At 34.8% G+C, this 24,935-nt stretch overlaps 1 long non-coding RNA gene across 1 annotated transcript; it reads left to right on the plus strand.

Annotated features, from left to right (window-relative positions):
* Positions 1–8,685: 8,685 nt before the first annotated feature.
* On the plus strand, positions 8,686–24,130 carry LOC149750285 (uncharacterized). Its single transcript, XR_016392172.1, has 2 exons — positions 8,686–17,712; positions 21,360–24,130. It is a non-coding gene; the product is annotated as an uncharacterized LOC149750285 (long non-coding RNA).
* The last annotated feature ends 805 nt before the right edge of the window (positions 24,131–24,935 follow it).

Genomic DNA, 24,935 nt, shown 5'->3' on the forward strand with positions numbered 1-24,935 from the left:
TAAAGCATTTTAATTAAAGTTGCATTCCTATACACTAACAACAAAAGATCAGAAAGAGAAATTAAGGAAACAATCCCATTTCCCATTGCAACAAAAAGAATAAAATACCTAGAAATAAAACTACCTAAGGAGGCAAAAGCCCTATACTCAGAAAACTATAAACACTGATGAAAGAAATCAAAGGTGACACACACAGATGGAGAGATATACGATGCTCCTGGATTAGAAGTATCAATACTGTGAAAATGACTATACTACACAATCTACAGGTTCAATGCAATCCCTATCAAGTTACCAATGGCATTTTTCACAGAATTAGAACAAAAATTATACAATTTTTATGTAAAAAGAGAAGACCCCAAATAGCCAAACTGACCATGAGAAAGAAAAACGGAGTTGGAGGGATCAGGCTCACCAACTTCAGATTATACTACAATGCTACTGTAATCAAGAATGTATGGTACTGGCACAAAAAGAGAAATATAGATCAATGGTACAGGATAGAAAGCCCAGAGATAAACCCATGCACCTATGGTCACCTAATCTATGACAAAGGAGGCAAGGATATACAATGGGGAAAAGACAGCCTCTTTAGTAAATGGTGCTGTGAAAACTGGACAACTATATGTAAAATAATGAAGTTAGAACACTCCCCTCCATAATACCATACACAAAAATGAACTCAAAATGGGTTAAAGACCTAAATATAAGACTAGTCACCATAATATTCTTAGAGGAAAACATAGGAAAAACACTCTGACATAAATCACAGCAAGATCTTTTATGACCCACCTCCTAGAGTAATGAAAATTTAAAAAAAAACTAAGTAAGTGGGACGTAATTAAACTTTAAAGCTTTTGCACAGGAAAGGAAACCATAAACAAGACGAAAAGACCACCCAAAGAATGGGAGAAAATATTTGTAAACAAAGCAACAGACAAAGGGTTAATCTCCAGAATATACAAACAGCTCAGGCATCTCAATATCAAAAACCAAACAAATCAAAAAATGGGCTGAATACCTTAACAGACATTTCAGCGAAGAACACATACAGATGGCCAAGAGGCACATGGGAAGATAACAACACTAGTTATTAGAGAAATGCAAATCAAAACTACAATGAGGTATCACCTCACACCAGTCAGAATGGCCATCATTAGAAAATCTACAGACAATAAATGCTGGAGAAGGTGTGGAGAAAAGGGAACCTTCTTGCACTGTTGGTGGGAATGTAAATTGATATAGCCACTGTGTAGAACAGTATGGAGGTTCCTTAAAAAATAAAACTACTGTATGACCCAGCAGTCCCACTACTGGGCATATACCCTGAGAAAACCATAATTCAGAAAGACACATGTACCCCAATGTTCATTGCAGCATCATTTACAATAGCCAGGACATGGATACAACCTAAATGTCCTTTGACAGATGAATGGATAAAGAAGATGTGATAATAGATAACTAATAAGAACCTGCTGTACTAAAAATAAAATTCAAAAAGAGATTTTTTAAAAAGATGTGGTACACATATATAATGGAACAGCCCTAAAAAGAAATGAAATTGGGTCATTTTTAGAGATGTGGACAGACCTAGAATCTGTCATAGAGTGTCAGAAAGAGAAAAACAAATATCGTATATTAACACACACATGTGGTATCTAGAAAAATGGTACAGATAAACCTATTTGTAGGACAAGAATAGAAAAGTGGACATAGAGAACAGACATGTGGACATGGGGTGACGGGGAGGGTAGGATGAATTAGATTTGACATAAATACACTACCATATGTAAAATAGCTAGTGGGAACCTGCTGTGTAGCACAGGGAGCTCAGCTCAGTCCTCTGTGATGGCCTAGTTGGGTGGGATGGGGAGGGGAGGGAGGTCCCAGTGGGAGGGGACGTGTGTATGCGTATGGCTGATTCACTTCTCTGTGCAGTAGAAACTAACACAACATTGTAAAGCAATTATACTCCAATGGAAAAGAAAAAACAGGGCTTCCCTGGTGGCGCAGTGGTTGAGGGTCTGCCTGCCGATGCGGGGGACATGGGTTCGTGCCCTGGTCCGGGAAGATCCCACATGCCGCAGAGCAGCTGGGCCCGTGGGCCATGGCCGCTGGGCCTGCGCATCTGGAGCCTGTGCTCTGCAGCGGGAGAGGCCACAGCGGTGAGAGGCCCGTGTACCGCAAAAACAAAACAAAACAAAACAAAAAACAGAAATTAATGGATTCAAGAAGTAAACAAATCCCTAGAAGAATAACTACAAATAAAAGCGGGCCGAGACACATTATAATAAAATTGCTGAAAACCAAAAGAAGAAAACTTTGAATGCAGCCAGAAAATACATTACATACAAAAATAAAACATTTAAGTTAACAACTGCTTCTCATCAGAAACCATGGAGGCAAGAAGACTGTGAAAGATCTCAAAAGGTGAGTTGGGGAAAAACAAAACATCACAAAAATAATCTACCCAACCAAAATTCTTTATCTTATAATATTTCTTTCATAACTGAAAGTGTAATAAAGATATTTTCAGATTAAAAGAAACAAAAAATTACAGAAGTTGTTACCAGCATTTTTTTAACATTTTAATTGGAGTGTAATTGCTTTACATTTTTGCATTAGTTGCTGCTGTATAACAAAGTGAATCAGCGATATGTATACATATATCCCCATCTCCCCTCCCTCTTGTGTCCTCCTCCTACCCTCCTTATCCCACCCTTCTAGGTGGTCACAAAGCATGAGCTGATCTCTGTGTGCAGTGCGGCTGCTTCCCACTGTCTATTTTACATTTGGTAGTGTGTATATATCAATGCCACTCTCTCACTTCATCTCAGCTTACCCTTCCCCTCCCTGTGTCCTCAAGTCCATTCTCAATGTCTGCATCTTTATTCCTGTCCTTCCCCTAGGTTCTTCAGAAACTTTTTTTTTTTAGATGCCGTATATATGTGTTAGCATACAGTATTTGTTTTTCTCCTTCTGACTTACTTCACTCTGTATGACAGACTCTAGGTCCATCCACCACACTACACATAATTTCGTTTATTTTATGGTTGAGTAATATTCCATTGTATATATGTGCCACATCTTTATCCATTCATCTTTTGATGGACACTTAGGTTGCTTCCATGTCCTGGATATTGTAAATAGTGCTGCAATGAACGTTTTGGTACATGACTCTTTGAATTATGGTTTTCTCAGTGTATATGCCCAGTAGTAGGATTTCTGGGACAGATGGTAGTTCTATTTTTAGTTTTTTAAGGAACCTCCATTCTGTTCTCCATAGTGGCTGTATCAATTTACATTCCCACCAACAGTACAAGAGAGTTCCCTTTTCTCCACACCCTCTCCAGCATTTATTGTTTGTATATTTTTTGATGATGGCCATTCTGACTGGTGTGACGTGATACCTCATTGTAGTTCTGATTTGCATTTCTCTAATGATTAGTGATATTAAACATTCTTTCATGTGTTTGTTGGCCATCACTATATCTTCTTTGGAGAAATGTCTATTTAGTTCTTCTGCCCATTTTTGGATTGGTTTGTTTTTTTTGATATTGAGCTGTATTAGCTGCTTGTATATTTTGGAGACTAATCCTTTGTCCGTTGCTTTGTTTGCAAATATTTTCTCCCATTCTGAAGGTTGTCTTTTATATTCTTTATGGTTTCCATTGCTTTGCAAAAGCTTTTAAGTTTCATTAGGTCCCATTTGTTTATTTTTATTTTTATTTCCATTTCTCTAGGAGATGGATCAAAAAGGATCTTGCTGTGATTTATGTCATAGAGTGTTCCGCCTATGTTTTGCTCTAAGACTATATAGTATCTGGCCTTACATTTAGGTCTTTGATCCATTTTGAGTTTATTTTTGTGTATGGTGTTAGAGAGTGTTCTAATTTCATTGTTTTACATGTAGCTGTCCAGTTTTCCCAGCACCACTTATTGAAGACGCTGTCTTTTCTCCATTGTATTTTCTTGCCACCTTTATCAAGGTAACGTGACTGTATGTGCATGGGTTTATCTCTGGGCTTTCTGTCCTGTTTCATTTACCTATATTTCTGCTTTTGTGCCAGTACCATACTGTTTTGATTACTGTACCTTTGTACTACAGTGTGAAGTCCGGGAACTTGATTCCTCTAGCTCCACTTTTCTTTCTCAAGATTGCTTTGTCTATTCAGGGTCTTTTGGGTTTCCGTACAAATGGTGAAATTTTTTGTTCTAGTTCTGTGAAAAATGCCAGTGATAGTTTGATAGGGATTGCATTGAATCTGTAGATTGCTTTGGGTAGTAGAGTCATTTTCAAAATGTTGATTCTTCTAATCCAAGAACATGGTATATCTGTCCATCTGTTTGTATCATCTTTAATTTCTTTCATCAGTGTCTTATAGTTTTCTGCATACACATGTTTTGTCTCCTTAGGTAGGTTTATTGCTAGGTATTTTATTCTTTTTGTTGCAGTGGTAAATGGGAGTGTTTCCTTAATTTCTCTTTTGGATTTTTCATCATTAGTGTATAGGATTGCAAGAGATTTCTGTGCATTAATTTTGTATCCTGCTACTTTACCAAATTCATTGATTAGCTCTAGTAGTTTTCTGGTAGAGTTTTTATGATTGTCTATTTATAGTATCATGTCATCTGCAAACAGTGAGAGCTTTACTTCTTTTCCGATTTGGATTCTTTTATTTCTTTTTCTTCTTTGATTGCTGTGGCTAAAACTTCCAAAACTATGTTGAATAATAGTGGTGAGAGTGGGCATCTTTGTCTTGTCCTGATTTTAGAGGAAACGGTTACATTTTTTCACCATTGATGACGAGGCTGGCTGTGGGTTTGTCATATATGGCCTTTACTATTTTGAGGTGAGTTCCCTCTATGCCTTCTTTCTAGAGAGCTTTTATTATAAATGGGTCTTACGTTTTGTTGAAAGCTATTTCTGCATTATATGGATTTTATCCGTCAATTTGTTAATATGGTATATCACATCGATTGATTTGCATATATTGAAAAATCCTTGCATTCATGGGATAAACCCCACTTGATCATGGTGTATGGTCCTTTTAATGTGCTGTTGGATTCTCTTTGCTAGTATTTTGTTGAGGATTTTTGCATCTGTGTTCATCAGTGATATTGCCCTGTATTTTTATTTTTTTGTGACATCTTTTTCTAGTTTTGGTATCAGGGTGATGGTAGCCTTGTAGAATGATTTTGGGAATGTTCCTCCTTCTGGTTTATTTTGGAAGAGATTGAGAAGTATATGTGTTAGCTCTCCTGTAAATGTTTGATAGCACTCACCTGTGTATCCACCTGGTCCTGGGCTTGTGTTTCATCACAGTTTCAATTCCAGGGCTTGTGATTGCTCTGTTTATATTTTCTATTTCTTCCAGGTTCTGTCTTGGAAGTATGTGCTTTTCTAAGAATTTGTCCATTTCTTCCAGGTTGTCCATTTTATTGGCATATAGGTGATTGTAATAATCTCTCATGATCATTTGTATTTCTGCAGTGTCAGTTGTTCTCCTTTTTCGTTTCTAATTCTGTTGACTTGACTCTTCTACTTTTTTTTTTTTTTTTCTGTACGCGGGCCTCTCACTGTTGTGGCCTCTCCCATGGCAGAGCACAGCCTCCGGACGCGCAGGCTCAGTGGCCATGGCTCACGGGCATGTGGGAGATTCCCAGACTGGGGCACGAACCCATGTCCCCTGCATCAGCAAGCGGACTCTCAACCACTATGCCACCAAGGAAGCCCCTCTTCTTTTACCTTGATGTGTCTTCCTAATGGTTTATCAACTTGTTTATCTTCTCAAAGAAACAGCTTTTAGTTTTAGTGATCTTTGCTATTGTTTCCTTCGTTTCTTTTTCATTTATTTCTGATGTGATCTTTATGAGTTCTTTCCTTCGGCTAACTTTGGGGTTTTTTTGTTCTTCTTTCTCTAATTGCTTTAGGTGTAAGCTTAGGTTGTTTATTTGAGATGTTTCTTGTTTCTTGAGGTAGGATTATATTGCTATAAACTTCCCTCTTAGAACTGCTTTTGCTGCATCCCATAGGTTTTGGGCCATCGTGTTTTCATTGTCATTTGTTTCTAGGTAATTTTTCATTTCCACTTTGATTTCTTCCATAATCTCTTGGTTATTTAGTAGCATATTGTTTAGCCTCCATGTGTTTGTATTTTTTTTTTTTTTTTACAGATTTTAATCCTGTAATTGATATCTAGTCACATAGCGTTGTGGTTTGAGAAGATACTTGATACGATTTCAATTTCCTTAAATTTACCAAGGCTTGATTTGTGACCCAATATATGATCTATCCTGGAGAATGTTCCATGAGTACTTGAGAAGAAAGTGTATTCTGTTGTTTATGGATGCAATGTCCTATAAATAGCAATTAAGTTCATCTTGTTTAATGTATCATTTAAAGCTTGTATTTCCTTATTTATTTTCATTTTGGTTGATCTGTCCACTGGTGAAAACCGGGTGTTAAAGTCCCCTGCTATTATTGTGTTACTGTGCATTTCCCCTTTAATGGCTGTTAGTATTTGCCTTATGTATTGAAGTGCTCCTGTGTTGTGTGCATAAATATTTACAATTGGTATATCTTCTTCTTGGATTGATCCCTTGATCATTATGTAGTGTCCTTCTTTGTCTCTTGTAATAGTCTTTATTTTAAAGTCTATTTTGTCTGATATGAGAATTGCTACTCCAGCTTTCTTTTGATATCCTTGAGCATGGAATACCTTTTTCCATCCCCTCCCTTTCAGTCTATATGTGTCCTTAGGTCTGAAGTGGGTCTCTTATAGACAGCTTACATACGCAGCTTGTTTTTGTATCCATGCAGCCAGTCTCTGTCTTTTGGTTGGAGCATTTAATCCATTTACATTTAAGGTAGTTATCGATATGTATGTTCCTGTTACCATTTTCTTAATTGTTTTGCCTTTGTTATTGTAGGTCTTTTCCTCCTCTTGTGTTTCTTGCCTAGAGACGTTCCTTTAACATTTGTTGTCAAGCTGATTTGTTGGTTCTGAATTCTCTTAGCTTTTGCTTGTCTGTAAGTTTTTAAATTTCTCCATCAAGTCTGAATGAGATCCTTGCCTGTTAGAGTAATCTTGGTGGTAGCTTTTTCCATTTCATCACTTCAAATATGTCCTGCCACTCCTTTCTGGCTTGCAGAGTTTCTGCTGAAAGATCAGCTGTTAACCTTATGGGGATTCCCTTAGTATATTATTTGTTTCTTTTTCCGTGCTACTTTTAATATTTTTTCTTTGTATTTAATTTTTGATAGTTTGATTAATACGTGTCTTGGTGTGTTTCTCCTTGGATTTATCCAGTATGGGACTGTCTGTGCTTCCTGGGCTTGATTGACTACTAACTTTCCCATATTAGGGAAGTTCTCAACTATAATCTCTTCAAATATTTTCTCAGTCCCTTCCTTTTCTCTTCTTCTGGTACCCCTATAATTTGAATGTTCATTCGTTTAATCTTGTCCCAGAGGTCTCTGAGACTATTCTCTATTGTTTTCATTCTTTTTTCTTTATTCTGCTTTGCCTTAGTTATTTCCAGTATTTTATCTTCCAGGTCACTTATTCATTCTTCTGCCTCAGTTATTCTGCTATTGATTCCTTCTCGGGAATTTTTAATTTCATTAATTGTGTTGTTCATCATTGTTTGTTTGCTCTTTTGTTCTTCTAGGTCCTTCTTAAACGTTTCTTGTATCTTCTCCATTCTATTTCCAAGAATTTGTATCATTTTTACTGTCATTACTCTGAATTCTTTTTCAGGATGACTGCCTATTTCCTCTTCATTTGTTTGGTCTGTTGGGTTTTTACCTTGCTCCTTCAACTGCTGCTTATTTCTCTGTCTTCTCATTTTGCTTAACTTACTGTGTTTGGGGTCTCCTTTTCACAGGCTGCATGTTCATAGTGCCTGTTGTTTTTGGTGTCTGCCCACAGTGGGTAAGCTTGGTTCAGTGGGTTGTGTAGGCTTCCTTGTGGAGGGAACTGGTGCCTGTGTTTTGGTGGATGAGGCTGGATCTTGTCTTCCTGGTGGGCAGGACCATGTCCAGTGGTGTGTTTTGGGGTTTCTGTGAACTTAGTATGATTTTAGGCATCCTCTCTGCTAATGGGTGGGGTTGTGTTCCTGTCTTGCTAGTTGTTTGGCATGGGGTGTCCAGCACTGAAGCTTGCTGGTCATTGAGTGGTGCTGGTTCTTATTGTTAAGACAGAGATCTCTGGGAGAGCTCTTGCTGACTGATATTATGTGGGACCAGGAGGTCTCTGGTGGCCCAATATCCTGAACTTGGATCTCCCAACTCAGAAGGTCAGTCCTGACACCCAACCGTAGCACCAAGACCATGTCAGCCACACAGCTGGAGTGCCTTCAGAGTTGGAGAAGCTGGCCTGCAGTGACTCTCCTTCTGTGCTGCACATTAGTATCACCTGCTTCTTCCTTGTTTTGCCCCATAGGCAGTGTACCACAGAGAAAAACAGTAGCCTTGAAAATAGTCATAGCTCTGAGATAACTTTTGTTTTTCCTTTGTGCTTAGTTGGTTTTCACTTGCTCATAGGGGGCCACATGCAGAGGCCTCACACCTGGCTCCTCCGACCAGAGTCCTAGTGTAGAATGGCTGCCGCCAACACCTCAGCTCAGGCAGGCCATCGTTACCAGCATTCTTATATTACCAAATTGTGAAAGGAAATTATTCAGGCTCAAGGGAAATGATACTAGTGAAAACTCAGATATTCTGGAAGTAATGTATTGCTCCAGAAATAGTAAATATATAGATTTAAGTAAGTATAAAAGACTAATTTTTCTCTTAATATCTTTAAAATACATATAATTTAGAAATATTAAAACATAGCCTCATAGGGTTTATGCAATATGTAGAATTAATATATATGAAAACTATAGCATGAAGTATAAAGCAGGGATCAGCATATTAGGACCTATTTTTATAAACATTTTTTATTGGAATGCTGCTATGTCCATTCTTTTACTTGCTGTCTACGGCTGCTTTTGTGCAGAAATAGCAAAGAGAAACTGGCACAAAATGCCTAATATATTTACCTACCCCTATTATAAAAGATGGAAGGAGTCCAATGGACATATTTAATTGCTATATTTCTACACTTTACAAGAACTGGTGTGATAATAACTATGTAAACTGAAAAAACAAGGCTGCATATTGCAGTTCATGGGAGCAGTTGTTTAAAAATATGAGGTACTGCTAAAACCCCAATACATAAATTCCCATTGGAATTCTAAAAATAAACCTTTAATTCATTCAGAAGAATGCAGAATAATGAAAGAGAGGAGCACAAAAGAGAGGTCAAACAGAGAAAAAATAATAAGGTGATAGACAAAACCCTACCATACTAGTAATTATGATAGTAAGAGAATAAAGCTCCAATTAAAAGAGATTGAACAGACTAAAAAAAGAAAGACCCAACTTTATGCTGTCTCCAAAATACACATTTCAAATACAAGCAAGCTGGTAGTTTGAAAGTAACTGAAGGGAAAACAGTGTACATTTGATTCTCATTATTCCTAGACTTAATATTTGTGAATTTGCCTACTTGCTAAATTTTGTGTAACCCCCAAATCAGTACTTGTAGAACTTTAATAATTATTTGCAGATATACACAGAGCACTGCAAAACTTCAGTCCCTAACATGCACACTACTAGTACAGGTTAAAGCAACATTCTGCCTTTTTTTATTCTACTATAAACAGGTATCTTATTTGCAGTCTATTTAGTGTCACATTTTTTAATATTTTTGTGCTTTTTATTGATTACTTAGCATATCGGTGAAGTGTTGTCCAGGGTTCTAAGTGCAAGGAGTCTATTATATGCATTATGGAGAAAATACATTTGTTAGATAAACTTCCTTCAAGCATGAATTATAGTGCTGTTGGCCTAAGTGAAATAAGTATATAGAAATCCATAAATGCTGACATAAAGGCAACAAAATAAAAAGGAAAATGGAAATGGATGCAATAATAAGTTATAAATATTTGTACTGACAAGAAAATTTTTGGATCATTAATGAGTAAAAGTGATACTGGGCAAATCAAATCAGGATTATAACAACTGGTCTCATTGAATGTGGGGGATACATGGAAAGAAAGAGAAGGTGACAAATATAGAGAACAGAATGAGAGCACAATGGAGAAATGAAAAAAATGTTCTTAAGGAAGAAACCACAAAGATCAAGTCAGATAAAATAATTATTTTTTTATAATTGTTTCCACTCTGGAACAATGTCAGGTTAAAGAATTTTATATTTAGAAAAAGATTATAAAAAGTCTATGATTAGAAAAATGGGTAAAATGTTCCAAAAGATTTTTTTTTTTTTTTTTTTTTTGCGGTACATGGGCCTCTCACTGTTGTGGCCTCTCCCATTGCAGAGCACAGGCTCCGGACGTGCAGGCTCAGCAGCCATGGCTCAAGGGCCTAGCCGCTCCGTGGCATGTGGGATCTTCCCGGACCGGGGCACAAACCCATGTCCCCTGCATCGGCAGGTGAACTCTCAACCACTGCGCCACCACTGCGCCACCAGTGAAACCCAAAAGATTTTTTTTTAAGAAAAATGTCTACCAATATCCAGGAGATCAAAATGAGTTGCTTTCAAATGTTCAAAGGACAGCTGGATATTATGAATGCCAAAAGAAATTGTGCTGACAAAGGTTTATATGGAAAAAGTTGTGACTCAAAATTTTTCTACCCTACCACCTTATGTTTATGTTGAAGGCTTATTTTCAAATGGTCGTAGGTTAGAGCATTCATTTAACAACTCCTCCTTACCTGAAAAGTTGTTGAAGCACTTGAAAGTATACTAAAATCAGGTCTACCCCTTACATTCAAGTAGCCTGCTATGAGAGAAAAAAATTGATATTTGTATACTAACTGTCTAAATATTTGAAAGCACAAAGAAACAAATAGGTAAATAAGACTTTTTATTATTCTATTTTATCAAATATACCTTCATAAAGATAAAGTAAAAAATGTGTGTATAACTTTCTTAACTAAAGTTCAGCAAGGTATCAAAGGTAAGAGAATTTAATCCTTATCATGCATTTTTGGATGTCCTGTTGGTGAACCAACAATGTTTAGATAAGTAATAAATAAATGAATAATTCATGTTATTATTTATTCCATTAAATCTATTTTTCTTACTTTTTAGTCAAACCAATGTTTCTGTAGTTACGATTTTCAATATTTGTGCCCTATTGATAGTAATGAGATACAGAATTAAAATCTGTGTAATTTATTTAAAGTATATGAAGTTTGAATATTTTCATTAAGATATGAATATAAATATTTTTAAAATTAAAATTATTCTATATGTTCTCAAAGGTTTTTTTCTTTAGAGCATTCAAAATTGCCTATTAAAACAGTTAAATATAATTATAATTAACTAATTTTAAATTATAATTAAACATTTAAATAAAATTGAAAAATTTTATTTTTGTACATAAAAATATTAAATTGATATTTAATAAATATTAAATTTTAATATTTGAAGTCTATATAATTGCCAATAATGTCTCAAGCTACATGTATACAAATTTAAGAGTAATGTATGTAATATTATAAAGTATTTATTGTTCACTTTCTAGGTGCAGCTCTTGTGATTGCACATTAATTTATGAATAACTACAATGAATAGGAAAACAAAGAGCAGCAAGTCAATGAATGATCATACTGGGTGATAGTTCTTTATTTTTGAGGTATGGTTGATTTGCAATATTGTATAAGTGTCAGGGGTACATCTTGGTGATTCACAAATCACTCTAAAAGATTATACTCTATTAAAATTATTATAAAATATTGGCTATATTCCCTATATCGTACAATATATCCTGGCGTTTGTACCTCATAATCCTCTACTTTTATCTTTTCCCTACCCCCTTCCGTACCCCCTTCCCTCTCTCCACAACTAACAACTAATTTTTTTTTGTATATCTATGAATCTGTTTCTTTCTTGTTATATTCACCAGTTTTATTTTTTAGATTCCACATATAAGTGATAACACCAGTATTTGTCTCTCACTGTCTGACTTATTTTACTAAGCACAGTTCCCTCCAAATCCATTCACGCTGTTGTAAACGGCAAAATTTCATTCTTTTGTATGGCTGAATAGTATTACTTAGTATATACATATACTACCTCTTCTTTATTCATTCACCTGTTGATGGGCACAGGTTGCTTCCATATCTTGGCAACTGTAAATAATACTGCTATGAACATTGGGGTGTATGTATCTTTTCGAATTAGTTTCCATTTTCTTTGGATATATACCCAGGAGTAGAATTACTGGGTCATATGGTAGTTCTATGTTTAGTTTTTTGAGGAAACTCATTTCTGATTTTATTGATTTGGGCCCTCTCTTTTTCTTGATGAGTCTGGCTAAAATTTTTTGTTTTGTTTACCTTTTCAAAAGAAACAGCTCTTAGTTTCACTGATTTTTTTTTTTTTTAGTCTCTATTTCATTTATTTCTGTTCTGATCTTTATGATTTCTTTCCTTTCATTAACTTTGGGTTTTGTTTGTTCTTTTTTCCCCCTAGTTCCTTTAGTTGTAAGGTAAGTTTGTTTGAGATTTTTCTTGTTTCCTAAGTTTGTATCACTATAAATTCCCCTCTTTCAACTGCTTTTGCTGTTTCCCATTGGGAGATAGTTCTTTATACAAAAATCAATTGTATTAGCTCTCTGAAATAGAAGATTTTAAAATTAATTAATTTGCCTTTCTCTTTTTAAGCACTCTTTGATTAAATCTCCTTTCACCCTGATATGTCTCCAGCATGGGTTACTGTTTTGCTACTCTGTAGAAGGTTGCTCACACCAAACTCAACTGCATTTGGACTAGTTGCCTTTGTTCCAAGAACAGAGGACAAAACATGGGGAGACTCATTTGGCACCTAAATAATGCTAATCATGAGAGACAATGATTAGATTGAGAGTTGTGTTGTTTTGGTACTGAGTGCTGGAGAAATGACAAAGCTACCTTGTATTCTTACTAAAACTAAAGTTTTGTTTGTGTTTGTGATAAGCTTGGATTACCTGGGCCTACAGTGTGGATATGTTCTCCAGTGAAGGACATTACTTTTCTGCTAGTCTAAGTTTTTATAAGACATATGTGAAAAAGCAGTCTTGTCACTGGGGAATATGCAGAATACTTGACACTAGGCCTCTGGATTTGGAGGATTAGACACTTAAGGAGTCATCTGGAAAGGCAGTTACCTAGAATATGGCGACTGGGGAGTCATGAGATTTTGTACTATTTCTGTCATTGGAAAGAAGCCCCAGTCCCACCTGAAGTTGATTTTTATGCAGTTCCTCTCACTGAGAAAAGGGGAGTCTTTAGTCACTGTTTTCTTAATGCTTAGGCTGGCTTCATTTTCATTTGGGGGTAATTCTACTAATTGGACAAGACTGCTCCTCTGCAATCCCTTTCCCAGTAGTAGCAAGGTCTTTCTCATTCTCACAATTTATTTTACTAATCAGATAGAATATTTTATGATGTTTGAGGACATTCTAGATCTTTAAACAGACAAAAAATGTTTTTTGAGGGGATTCTTTCCCCTTAAGATTAGAAAATAATTTTTATCTATTTCTACAAAAGCATTTTAAAGGCAGAGCAATTATTTTCTGCATGCTTTGTTGTTTTAATTGGGAAAGTCTAAAATACTACCTAAGGACAGAAAATTTTCCTCTTCATATCACCTTCCTTGTATGACCAATGGGTGGTATTCTTGGGTTAAATATATTTCTAAATAATCAGTGAGTGATCTTAATTATTAAACAGCAGTTCATAGGAGAAACAAAGCAGTAAAGACATATATTAATCTTGTTTTTTCAGGGAAGATGAGATCTGAGTGATACAAAAATAGCATATATAACACTTAATTTTTCTAAAACAAATATATATATAAAGACAGAAAAGATATATAGCAGCAGTTTTAGCAGCAGGGTTTTTTTCCAGATAAGGGTATTACAAGTTTTATTTATCCCCCATCTCTGTATTTATGCATATATTATTTTTAAAATTGAGATGTGTGTGCATATAAACATGCACACACAAAATTTTTTTATCTGAAGGCACTTATAATCTAGTAAGGGAGATTTAACATGTACATAGATATCCATCCATGGTAACTGAAGAAAAATAAGAGTGTCAGAGTATTACAGATGAAGTACCATGGGTGATTAACTTGGGAAGATAATATATTAGGTTTTTTTCTTGGCTTCTAGATTTTGCACGGAAAGTATTTTCTTTTCTCCAAGCAAAACACATTGCTTTCTATTTTTCAATTAGATACGTCAGCAGTAATTTTTAGACATGACAATCTCTGAATACCCCTACTAATTGTCTCATACAATTAAATTGAATGAGTTGAGTTTAAAAAAATCAGAAACCCATAATAAATAATTTCAGTTGATGAGTGTACAGAAACTCATTGAGATCACCATAAAATACCAAATAATAGTGGTACTATAGTTTCCATTCATTTTTTAACTTTCCTTGCCATTTTAGACTGCTGATTTTATATTCCTATTTGGGGTTAGGCTATTCATCTATTAATCATTCTTTGATATCTTCTGCATCCTGGTATAATTTCCCTTTTTCAAAGAACAAAACCACCCACTTAATTTCTTGATATACATCTTTCAATATTATAGTTACTATCCAAAGTGTGTTTTATCAAATTCCTCTAGCTGTATATTGAGACATGAATTCCAGAGTTAAATAAGTTTGGCAAACACTTTATAATTTATCTACATTTGTAAATCCAAAAAAAATTTAAATCAATACTATTTGAAAAAAATCAGATCAATGTAATATGTGAAATAGTTTAGCTACAAAAATTTTTGTATTCAAATTCTCAAACTGCCTTATTATGGTATAAGTTTTTTATTTTATAAAATGGGGATTTCCATTAGTGGCTAGAATTTCTAAAATTTGAGATAAAAGAAATCTCTATTTGAGTTACACATAGTAGGCAGAAAAATCTTTGAAAATGGCCTGTGGATGGCAGTGTTTTGGTGTTCCAGAAGATAACTATCTCAAGTTGTTTTCCTTCTATGATTCATGTTTATATCTTGCCTCTGAATCATATATAAAAACAACCAGCTGAGTGTATGTTGTCAGCTGGTAAGCACTTTTTAATGAACCAGACCTCACTTTTGTTTGAACATGCATCAATGTTTATGATTTTATTTCAGAACATCACCAGAATAAGGAGCATTTTGGCCAAGAGAAAATTAAATCAGCCAGTGATGAGCACTTATGAACAAGAACAGGCATCTCTAATGGTTCTGTAGCTTATTTTATCTGTTGCTCTATTTCTCCTCTGTGTAGTGTGTTGTGAAGTGTATGATTTATTCATAGAAGATACTGTCACTGTCGAAGGATTGTAGTCTAAACCACTGAAGAGCCTTGACAAAACCCATTAAAGGAAGAGAATAATCATCAAAATATCAAGTATTTACAGACCATGTTTTATTTTTTCCCTTGAATAAATCCTACTGATCATTAAATCTGAACCATATGAAAATGCCAATGTGCAACTATTTTTAAACTACAAATATTGGGAACTTTATATGATTCAAGGTAACTTATCAGGTTTCAGTCTGGTCAGTGCTGATGGTTCTTAGTGTTTTCATTTCGGTATGAGAAACCATAATAATAGAAATATTCTCTGAGCAGCAGTCACAAATTAATGTAACCATAAGACAAATGAGTTAGTTATAAAAGTAAAACTGAGGTTTATTTAAGGGATCTTAATAGGACATAAATCACAAAGACAACATGTCTTTTATACTACTGGGGGCAGTTGTCTAAACATGGCTAGTGTTAATCTCTTGTTGATTTACACAGAGTTTCAATTCCACAAAATATGTGGAAACTAGTTTATTTTCTGAGGTTTCTGTGACAAAATACCATGTAATCTGTGGCTTTAAATAATAAAAATTTATTCTCTGGAGTCTAGGAGTCTGAAATCCAGAAGGGTCAGATCTGTTCCTTGCTTTTTCCAGCTTCTGGTGGTTGACAGCTTCCTTGACTTGAGGCAAATCTCCAATCTCTGCCACTGTTTTCACATTGCCTTCTCTTCTGTGTCTGTTTTCTGTGTCTCTTATAAGGACACTTGTCACTGGATTTAGGAGCCACCAGCATAATATAGGATGATATCCTCACCTCAGATCCTTACCCTAATTACATCTGCAAAGGTGCTTTTTACGAACAAGTTACCGTTAACAGGTTACTCTAGGGGATTGGGACATGGATATATGTTTTGTGGGGGCTACTATTCATTCCACTACAATAGTTTTGGATTTCTTTTGAAGAACTCAAATTATTCTTAAGAAAAAAAAAGATTATGGTACAGTTTTGTTTTAGTTTGCTTCTATTTAAAAGTCACCATCAAGTAATTTGAGGTCTAATAAAGTTCTTTATTCACATTCACTCTCCAAGAAAAAAGTAAGAAAACTTACAGAAGCATACTCAGACTTGGAATAAGCAAGACAATTAAAAAGATCTTTCATCTCTATGATGTGATCAGCTGGTCCATGAAGTCTTTGGTTCCCATTGGGATAAGGAGCTTGAGCCAGAATGTAAATCTTTATTAAGAAGGTCTTGCTGGAAAGAAAATGTCAGCTGAACAAAGATAGTCATCTTAGAAATATAAGTGATTTACATTCTGGTGTAAGCTCTATACCTTGTAGCAGACTGGTAATGGTTCACAGAGAGGAACAATGTGTACCATTGTTCTAGAGGGTTTTCTAATAAGGCCACCTTGTAGTTTTCCAGTTCTATAAGAGAATGTATTCTTGTTTGAGTAACAGTGATAAAGGTCTAAAAATCTTGTATGTAGTGCCATTTAACTTTTGAGGTTAATTTGTAAAAAACCTCTAAGCTGTGATTTTTTTTTTTTTTTACTTTTTGAAAAAGTAACTACCCTAAGGTCTTGGTTCTGTTATAAAAAGGTCATCGGTTTTATTTCTAACTTGATATTTTAAATTCAGGATTCTTTTCTCCCATCGGATTCATCAGTCCCATGTCCTTAAATGCTATCTTGTCTTTCTGCTGATTCTTAAATAAGTGATTAAAAATTTGATATGTGATCATGCTTTTTACAGTCCCATTAAGATGAACGCAATAATCTAAACTATCTGGAAATATGTGGATATAACTTCCCCCTTTCCAGTTAATAGAAGTATTTTCATTATCAGATTTCTTAGGAGAGGATTAGTATTTCACATATCAGTAAGAATTACCTCATTCATTTATTCAAGAAGCATTTCTTGACATTGTGGATACTGAGCCTCATTAGGCATGTTTTACTTTTAAGGACTAACAGACTGGTAAGGGATATGAAGAGATATACTTATGGTTATAAAAATAAAATTTGATGCTGGATAATGACAAATCCCATGAGAGAACATAGGAGGAATTCCTAATTCAAGGTGAAGGATCCAAAATTTCCTAGAGGAGATGGCTCTTCAGGTAGGTATGAAAGGGCAATTAGGAATTCATCCACTGCTGAATTCTCCTTGGCCACAATCTATCACTCTAAAGCAATGGTGATTTTGTTTGATTAAAAAAAAAGTAACTTTGACACTTTATTCTTTTCTCCCCAGATCTGGGATGGTCTTTGGAACAGACATAGAACAGCCTGGTTACCTTCAGAAGCTAAAGATCTGGAAGGATGTAGCAGAAGGTATTTAAGGGTAAGTGGAAGGATGTCTATTTAGGCAAGGCTTTACTTCTTTTATAATGTATCTTGGCATATGGAGACTATTATTCCCGGAATCTTCTTGAAAAAAAACTCAAGTGGTGCATTTCAGACTGACAAAAGTAGCTTATAAACCAAGGGATACCAAAACTAATTGTGATTACTGCACCTTCTTGCCTTATGTATCCCCCTCCAAGACACTGCCGAAGCCTTGTAAGGTGGTATTCTCCCTTACCACAGTAAGTAGTAAACTCTAGGCAGCTTTGCCATATTAACAGGTTGTATTGATGATATTTGGAGAGCAACCATTTGACAAGATTCAATGCCAAAGGCATGTCTGACGATCATGATTTAGCAAATTCGTAAGCAACATGGCTTGGGCCTTGATTCAGAGATAGAATAGGACTCTTTTTTTGATTTCTAAAGTCTGGATTTTTGATTCAGTGGGATGGTGTACTTTGTGAAAGTACAAAGCAAGCTGTGAAACTAGACTGAACTTTTTTTGTCATTGATGTTGTTATTGGCATAATGATTTACTGATTAAAAGGGGATTGTTGTTCAGGCAGCTGGATTGGCAACTCAGTATGTGGTTTGCTTATAAGCCTTTGAACACTGAGAAATTTCTGCTCCTACTAGTTAAGGATTTTATCTTTTCCTAATCATTAAAGACATGTTTACATTAGCATATGGAGTGAAATACAAAGGCTCCATTTTAAATAAATGAAACAAATTTGTCACTGCATGTGACAAGACTTCTTCCCTGTGACAATGAATACTTGTATAGGAGAGGAAACTGCGAAGAACTGGGAATTGAAGTACAAAGAAGAAAGCTGAATCTCACCATACTAAAGACAGAGGTTTTGCTTTTAAGTGTAAATCTACAATTTATTATGTTCCCTGGTGAAATAAAAGTATTGTTCATTGTTTATTAACTATGACCTTGAAAATCACAAAGGAATGTACACAAAGGAAAAAAAATGAATTAGTGTTAACAACAAAAGATTTTCTTTTGTTTAAGTTATCTAAAATAAAAGGAATCATCAAGCCTTTGTAAAAATGAACTTTGACTCTTTTCTAATTATCAAGTAGAAATTTCCATAACTAATTATTTGCCTTACAAAGTTAAGTTTCCAAATCCATATTGTACTTGAAATAAAGTTCATTAAATGACATGATTTTACTGCTGAATTACTTCTTAGACTTATGGAAAGGAAATGTTTACAATTATTTCCATACATAAATAATATAACGTGGGAATAATCATATTCTGAAGAAATCAGGTAAAACCAGATTTGGTAAAAAATGGTAGAACATCTGGTAAATCTGGTAAAAAATAGTAGAACAACTGCCTTATTTTATATTGTGTGGCACCTTACAAACCAACACTGTGTAAGACTTTGAAATGTTCAATTATTGTTTATAAAATAACTATCAATAGGATTTGAACAAGGAAAAAATTTACCATGAGAATTATGGATTAGGGATTAATTATGAGGATAAGACCTTACATAATTATGGAAGAGACTAGAGAAGGAAGGGTGTGAAAGGGAGATTTGGGAGATCAGGGAAAGGTCACTAATCAGCACTACTAAATAACTGACATAGGCACAAAGTCAGGAATTTCAGGGGATTCTGGGAAGCCAGTAATGTCCAGCTACCAAATGAAATGGGAACGTAAGAGAAGTGAAGGAAGAAGCCTAGGGCAAATTATCCAGATTGCATAACTCCTACTTTTTAAGGTCTCCAGCCAGACATCTGATGGTGGGTTTTAATTGCAGTTGATCATCGAGGCTTGCAGAGAGAAGACTAAAACAAGATTGAACCTGCTTTTTTCTGTCTGTCACAGCGTCTAATCCAATGACCTTCAAAGTGTAATAGCAGCTTCTTCACTTCTGCTTTCCAATTCTCAAGCAATTTCTTATTTTTGCCAACTCTAATCTAGAACATATAGGACATGGAATTCTGAAAAACAGTTGTAGCTTAACTAAATTGACAGAGTACAAACTGCCACAGAGTTAAATATAAATTATAAATATTTTCAAGTAATGGTTAAGAAAAATAATAGTGGTAATTAAGTATGTAGAAATTCATCTGGTACTGACCACATTTCTGCTTTTGCAGTTATAGAAAGTCTAAGTTTATACATGAGAGAAATGTGCATGATGTTAATAAATTTAAACTTCAAAGCCTTTGGACTAAATTTAATAGTATCTGAAAAAAAATCTATTATAAGAAAATATAGAGAAAGTTACTCTGAGGTCTAAAAGAACAAGCTCATTGATTATCTGAAACTTACTGATACAGCAAATTACAGAATTAATAGAAAATAGTTTATTTGCTATATTCTAAATTAGCAAAATTATTACAGAAATTACTCTAAAAACCATCTTAGGCAAACTGACCCACAAGGTTATCCTACATGGCAACTAATTAGAGTAAAATGAAGACTACATTTATGCAATTCACATCTTCCTATACATGGAAAGACCTCTTATACGTGGATTCACTAGAACCCCAGAATTAGGAAAACTCTTGAATGATTTTTTTGTTATGTGAGTATCGGGGGGGGGGAATTAAGCAGAAAAATAATGCAGGGAGATAAGATTTTTGAATCATGTTTCATTTAAAATTTTCCCCAACAATTAAAAAAATTTCAGTCCTACAAAACTTTACAGTAAACACCCATACAGTCTACTTAGAATGACAAATTGTTAAAAATGGGCATATTTGGTTTGTCTATGGATAGATGGAGAGAGGGATGGATGGATGAATGGATAGATACTATTTAGATAATATAAATAGATGGTATGGTGAGTTTAAAACAGTGACAGAAGTTTGCAGCTTCTCATTGCAAGAGATGAGGTTGGTCTCCCAACCCGTGAATGTGGGATGGTCTTGTGTCTTGCTTTGACCAATAGAATTCAGTATAAGTGATATCGTGTGAGTTCTGAACCTAAGCTTGAAGTTTCCTCTCTCCCCTGGTAGAATTCTACTACCATATAAACATGCTCTAGCCATCCTTCAGAGAGGCCAAGTAGAGGAGAATCAAGGTGCTCCAGCCAACAGGCTGACAACCACCAGGCATGTGAATAAGATGATCATAGATCATCTGTTCCCAGAGGAAGTGCCAGGTGACTACATCATGAGTGAGCCCAGGGAAAATGAGCAAAGTTATCCATCTGAATCTTGTTCCAATTGCCAATCAGAAATTTGTACGTTAATAAGTTATTGTTATATTAAGCCAAGGCATTGAGTTTTGGGTGGTTTGTTCACAGAAGAGGCTGATACAGATAGACAGATGGATGCTTTATTTTAAGCCATTTGGTAGTGAGTAGCAGGCCTAATAAGAAATATTTCACTCTTAAATACTTCAGCATGTAACTCTCAAGAAGAAAAATTTCTCCTATAGAATTCCAGTGTGATCATCACACTCAAGAAATTTAACTTTGAACAATATTATCTAACATACATTTTAAAGGTTTCCTAGTCCAATAATGTTCTTCACATTACCTTTCTTTTTTAATACAGTATAATTAAGGATTAAAAAATTAATTTAGTAGTCACGCCTCATAGTCTCCTTTAATCTAAAAGTATGCCCTTATTTGCATGACACTGACATTTTTTTTTTCTTGCGGTATGCAGGCCTCTCAGTGTTGTGGCCTCTCCCGTTGTGGAGCATAGGCTCCGGACGTGCAAGCTCAGCGGCCATGGCTCACGGGCGCAGCCGCTCCGCGGCATGTGGGATCTTCCCGGACCGGGGCACGAACCTGTGTCCCCTACATCGGCAGGCGGACTCTCAACCACTGCACCACCAGGGAAGCCCAACACTGACATTTTTTAAAGAGTCCTGGCCAGTTGTTTCAGTTTCTGCAGAATGTTCCTCAATATAGTTTTGTTAAATTATTTATGATTAGATTCAAGTAAAACATTTTTGATAGAATATACAGTACATAGACGACCACATCTACTTCTCTGTGTATCACATTAAAAAACATGATTTCAAAAGAAAATTTTAGTTTGTACTGAAATTAGTGCAAAATTAGTTATGTTAACTTTGATCACTTGATTTAAGTGGTGTCTTATTTTATTCTTTTTCTTTTTTAGTGTATTTTGATTTTGAATCATAGTTAGCTCATCCCCAAATCCAGAGTTTAGACGAATTTAGCATGCTTTATATATAGGTATAAAATATATATACACATATATATGCATGTAAATCAGAATATATATAGATGGATCCATTTGGTTATTTATGGTGTGAGGTGTGCATCCAATTTTATATTTTCTCAAATGGCTATCCAGCTACTTTATATCATTTACTAAATATTATTATAGCATTGATTTGATATCTCATTTTTATTATATATTAAATATCCATAATTTAGGGTCAGTCTATGTCTTGACTTTCTATTTCACTCTTCCGTTTATGAAGCAATACTGCTTAAATACAGAGGCTCTAGAGCAGCACTGTTCTGCAGAACTTTCTGAGATAATGGAAATGGTCTATAGCTGCATTGATATGCAGCTTAACATATGGCTAGTATGATAAACTGAATTTTTATTTTATGTACTTTTTATTAATTTTTAATTTAACCAATTGTGTAAATAAATATCTGAACAGCTATTGTATAGGAGAGAGCAACTATAGAGGATGTTTTGATATTTGATAGGAATCCCTGATGTTCTGATAATCTGTTCTCATTTTTATTTTTCACGGTTTTCTTGACATTTTTAGAGTTTTTTAATTTGGAATTTCAGATCAAATTTTATAATTCCAAAAAAATAGATATTTTTCTTGGGATTACATCAAATTGTACAAATTAATATAGGGAAAACTGGCATTTATGTTTCCATATTGAATAATTCAACCTTGCCAAAAGAGAGATCTGGCCTTTACCCTTAGCGCCCAGGAGTTTCTCTAAGCTCTTGGAATGTCCTACTTGGTAAAAATATCTTTGTTTAGCTGAGGGCTTTTGGCCACACTAGATAGTCTAACAATGCGATTTAGGATGGAGGCTTTGGGTTACATGATATTAGCTCAATCTCTGGCGGGGCTAGAGATTGAGGTCAGCCATGTGGACAGCCAATCAGCTCTACATGAACAAGCATCAAAAATCATTATGGAGACCAAAACTCAGGTGAATTTCCTTGGTTGGCAATACTGCATGCCTATTGTAACACATTGTTTCCAGAAGAGCTGATGTTCCTGACTTCACTGGGAGAGGACAGCTAGAAGCTCTGCACTTGGAATTTTTGTGGAGTCTGCCCCATCATCTCTTCCCTTGGCTGATTTTCATATATGTCCTTTCACTGTAACAAATGATAACTGTCAGTGGTACTGTGAGTCCTGCCAGTGAATTATCAAAGCAGATGGTGGTCTTGGGGACCCCTAACCTTGCATTTGGTGTCAGAAGTGAGGATGGTTTGAGGAATCCTGATCTCTTCATTTCATATCTGAGTGAGGGTGGTATTGTGGACTATTTCCTAAACTCAAAATACAACACATTTTATCCAAAAGATGTATTTGCAGTTGTTTGAGGCTAGTTTTGCATCACTTGGATTTTAGGTTTTCCTTGTATATGTTTTGTACAATTTTTACTAATTTTATTGTTAAGTGTTTTAATTTTTTTTTGGAGTGTTGCTTGTGCCTTGAGTTAGTCTTATAATTATCATATATTTTTCAGGTACACTATTCATTATTGTAGAAGTAGATTAGTTTTAATTTTTTTTCTAATTTCTATATCTCTAATTTTATCTCTTCTCTAATTGTGTCAGAATATTATATAGACACATATAAAGTATACATTCCAGTTTTAGAGTTTTTTAAAAATCAAGAATGAGAGTTGTATTTTGTATGTTTCTCCTTATATCAATCAAAATGATGAATTATATTTATGGATATCCTAATATTGAATTACCTTTGCACTATTGCATTCCTAGAGTAAAATCTCATATGGCCTTGCTCTATGAATTTCTCAGCATGCTTCTGCAGTCTATGTACTAATACTTGATTGAGGATTTTTGCACTGATATTTCTAAGTGAGATTGGCTAGTGGTTTTCTTTCTATTTTTCTGCTTCATTTTTGATATATTCATCAAGTGTAGGTATTAATGCTATATGTGCTTAGTTATATAAATTTGAGGTTTTTCTTCATTTTCTAAGTTCCGAAACAAATTATATGACATTGGGACTAATTGGTGTTTGAAGATTTAGTCATGAAAACACCTAGGCTTGGTGAAGCGTGTGTATGATGTTGTTTATTCTGTTTCTCCTCTGGAAGTTTACCTTTCTAAGCTTTCTACTGGGGTCAGTTTTTAGTAAATTGTATTTCGAATCACATTTCTGTTTTATTTAAATTGTGCTTCACTGAGTTCTGAAAATACCGAATTAAAAAAATTCTGCTTTACTTGGAGCACTTTCATTCTCATGAATCCTTTGTTCAAATATTTGTCGTTTAACATGTGAATTTTCACTTTGGAGCCTACCAGAGCTTGTATGTGGGTGATGTGGGTGTTTCTGTCTAAACTCCCGTCCTCATTCAATTTCTAGCATTTATCATCTGTGCTGTGCTTATTAAGACAGAAGTGCTGGAAATCTGCTGAGGTTCCATGGTAGCCTCAGACTTACACATTTTTCACTTCTGACTTGGGGATGTCCATTTCTTTCTTTACTAGTTCAGTCATGTATTTTTAAAATTTTTAAATGATATATTCTATTGGACATTTTTCAGTAAGAAGGATTTTAATATCTAAATCTGCCATTAAAAACCATAACATTTTTCCATTTAAATAAAATCAATTAATGTTGATTGCCTTTTCCACTTTTAAATTAGTTGTTGTAGCACTAGCATGTCCACATCTGTTTTACTTATACTTTCATATTGAAAATACATCTTAAAATGTCTAAGTTCATGGAAATATTTTGAAAAATCAATCAGTACAGAGGTTTTACATCTGAAAACTCGTTCTTTCTTGATGTGTATAGTTCTGTTGAACATCAGAAATCACTGTGCATACAACTTCTTCAACAAAGCCATCAAAATCATACTGTTACACAATTTCTACACTAAGTCATCTCATTTAGAACACACTCCAGCCACAGTTCTTAACAAATACGCAATGTGTGCCTTTCCAAGTTCCTTCCATAGAACATGTATAAATATTTTATTTTCATGAAAGTCAGTAACTTTTATAGATTCTGTCTATGGTACAGAAAGT

This window comes from Delphinapterus leucas, chromosome 2 (genome assembly GCF_059928025.1).
Source record: "Delphinapterus leucas isolate spDelLeu-1000000601 "Yukka" chromosome 2, BTC_Dleu_Yukka2, whole genome shotgun sequence".
Classification (NCBI taxonomy): Eukaryota; Metazoa; Chordata; class Mammalia; order Artiodactyla; family Monodontidae; genus Delphinapterus; species Delphinapterus leucas.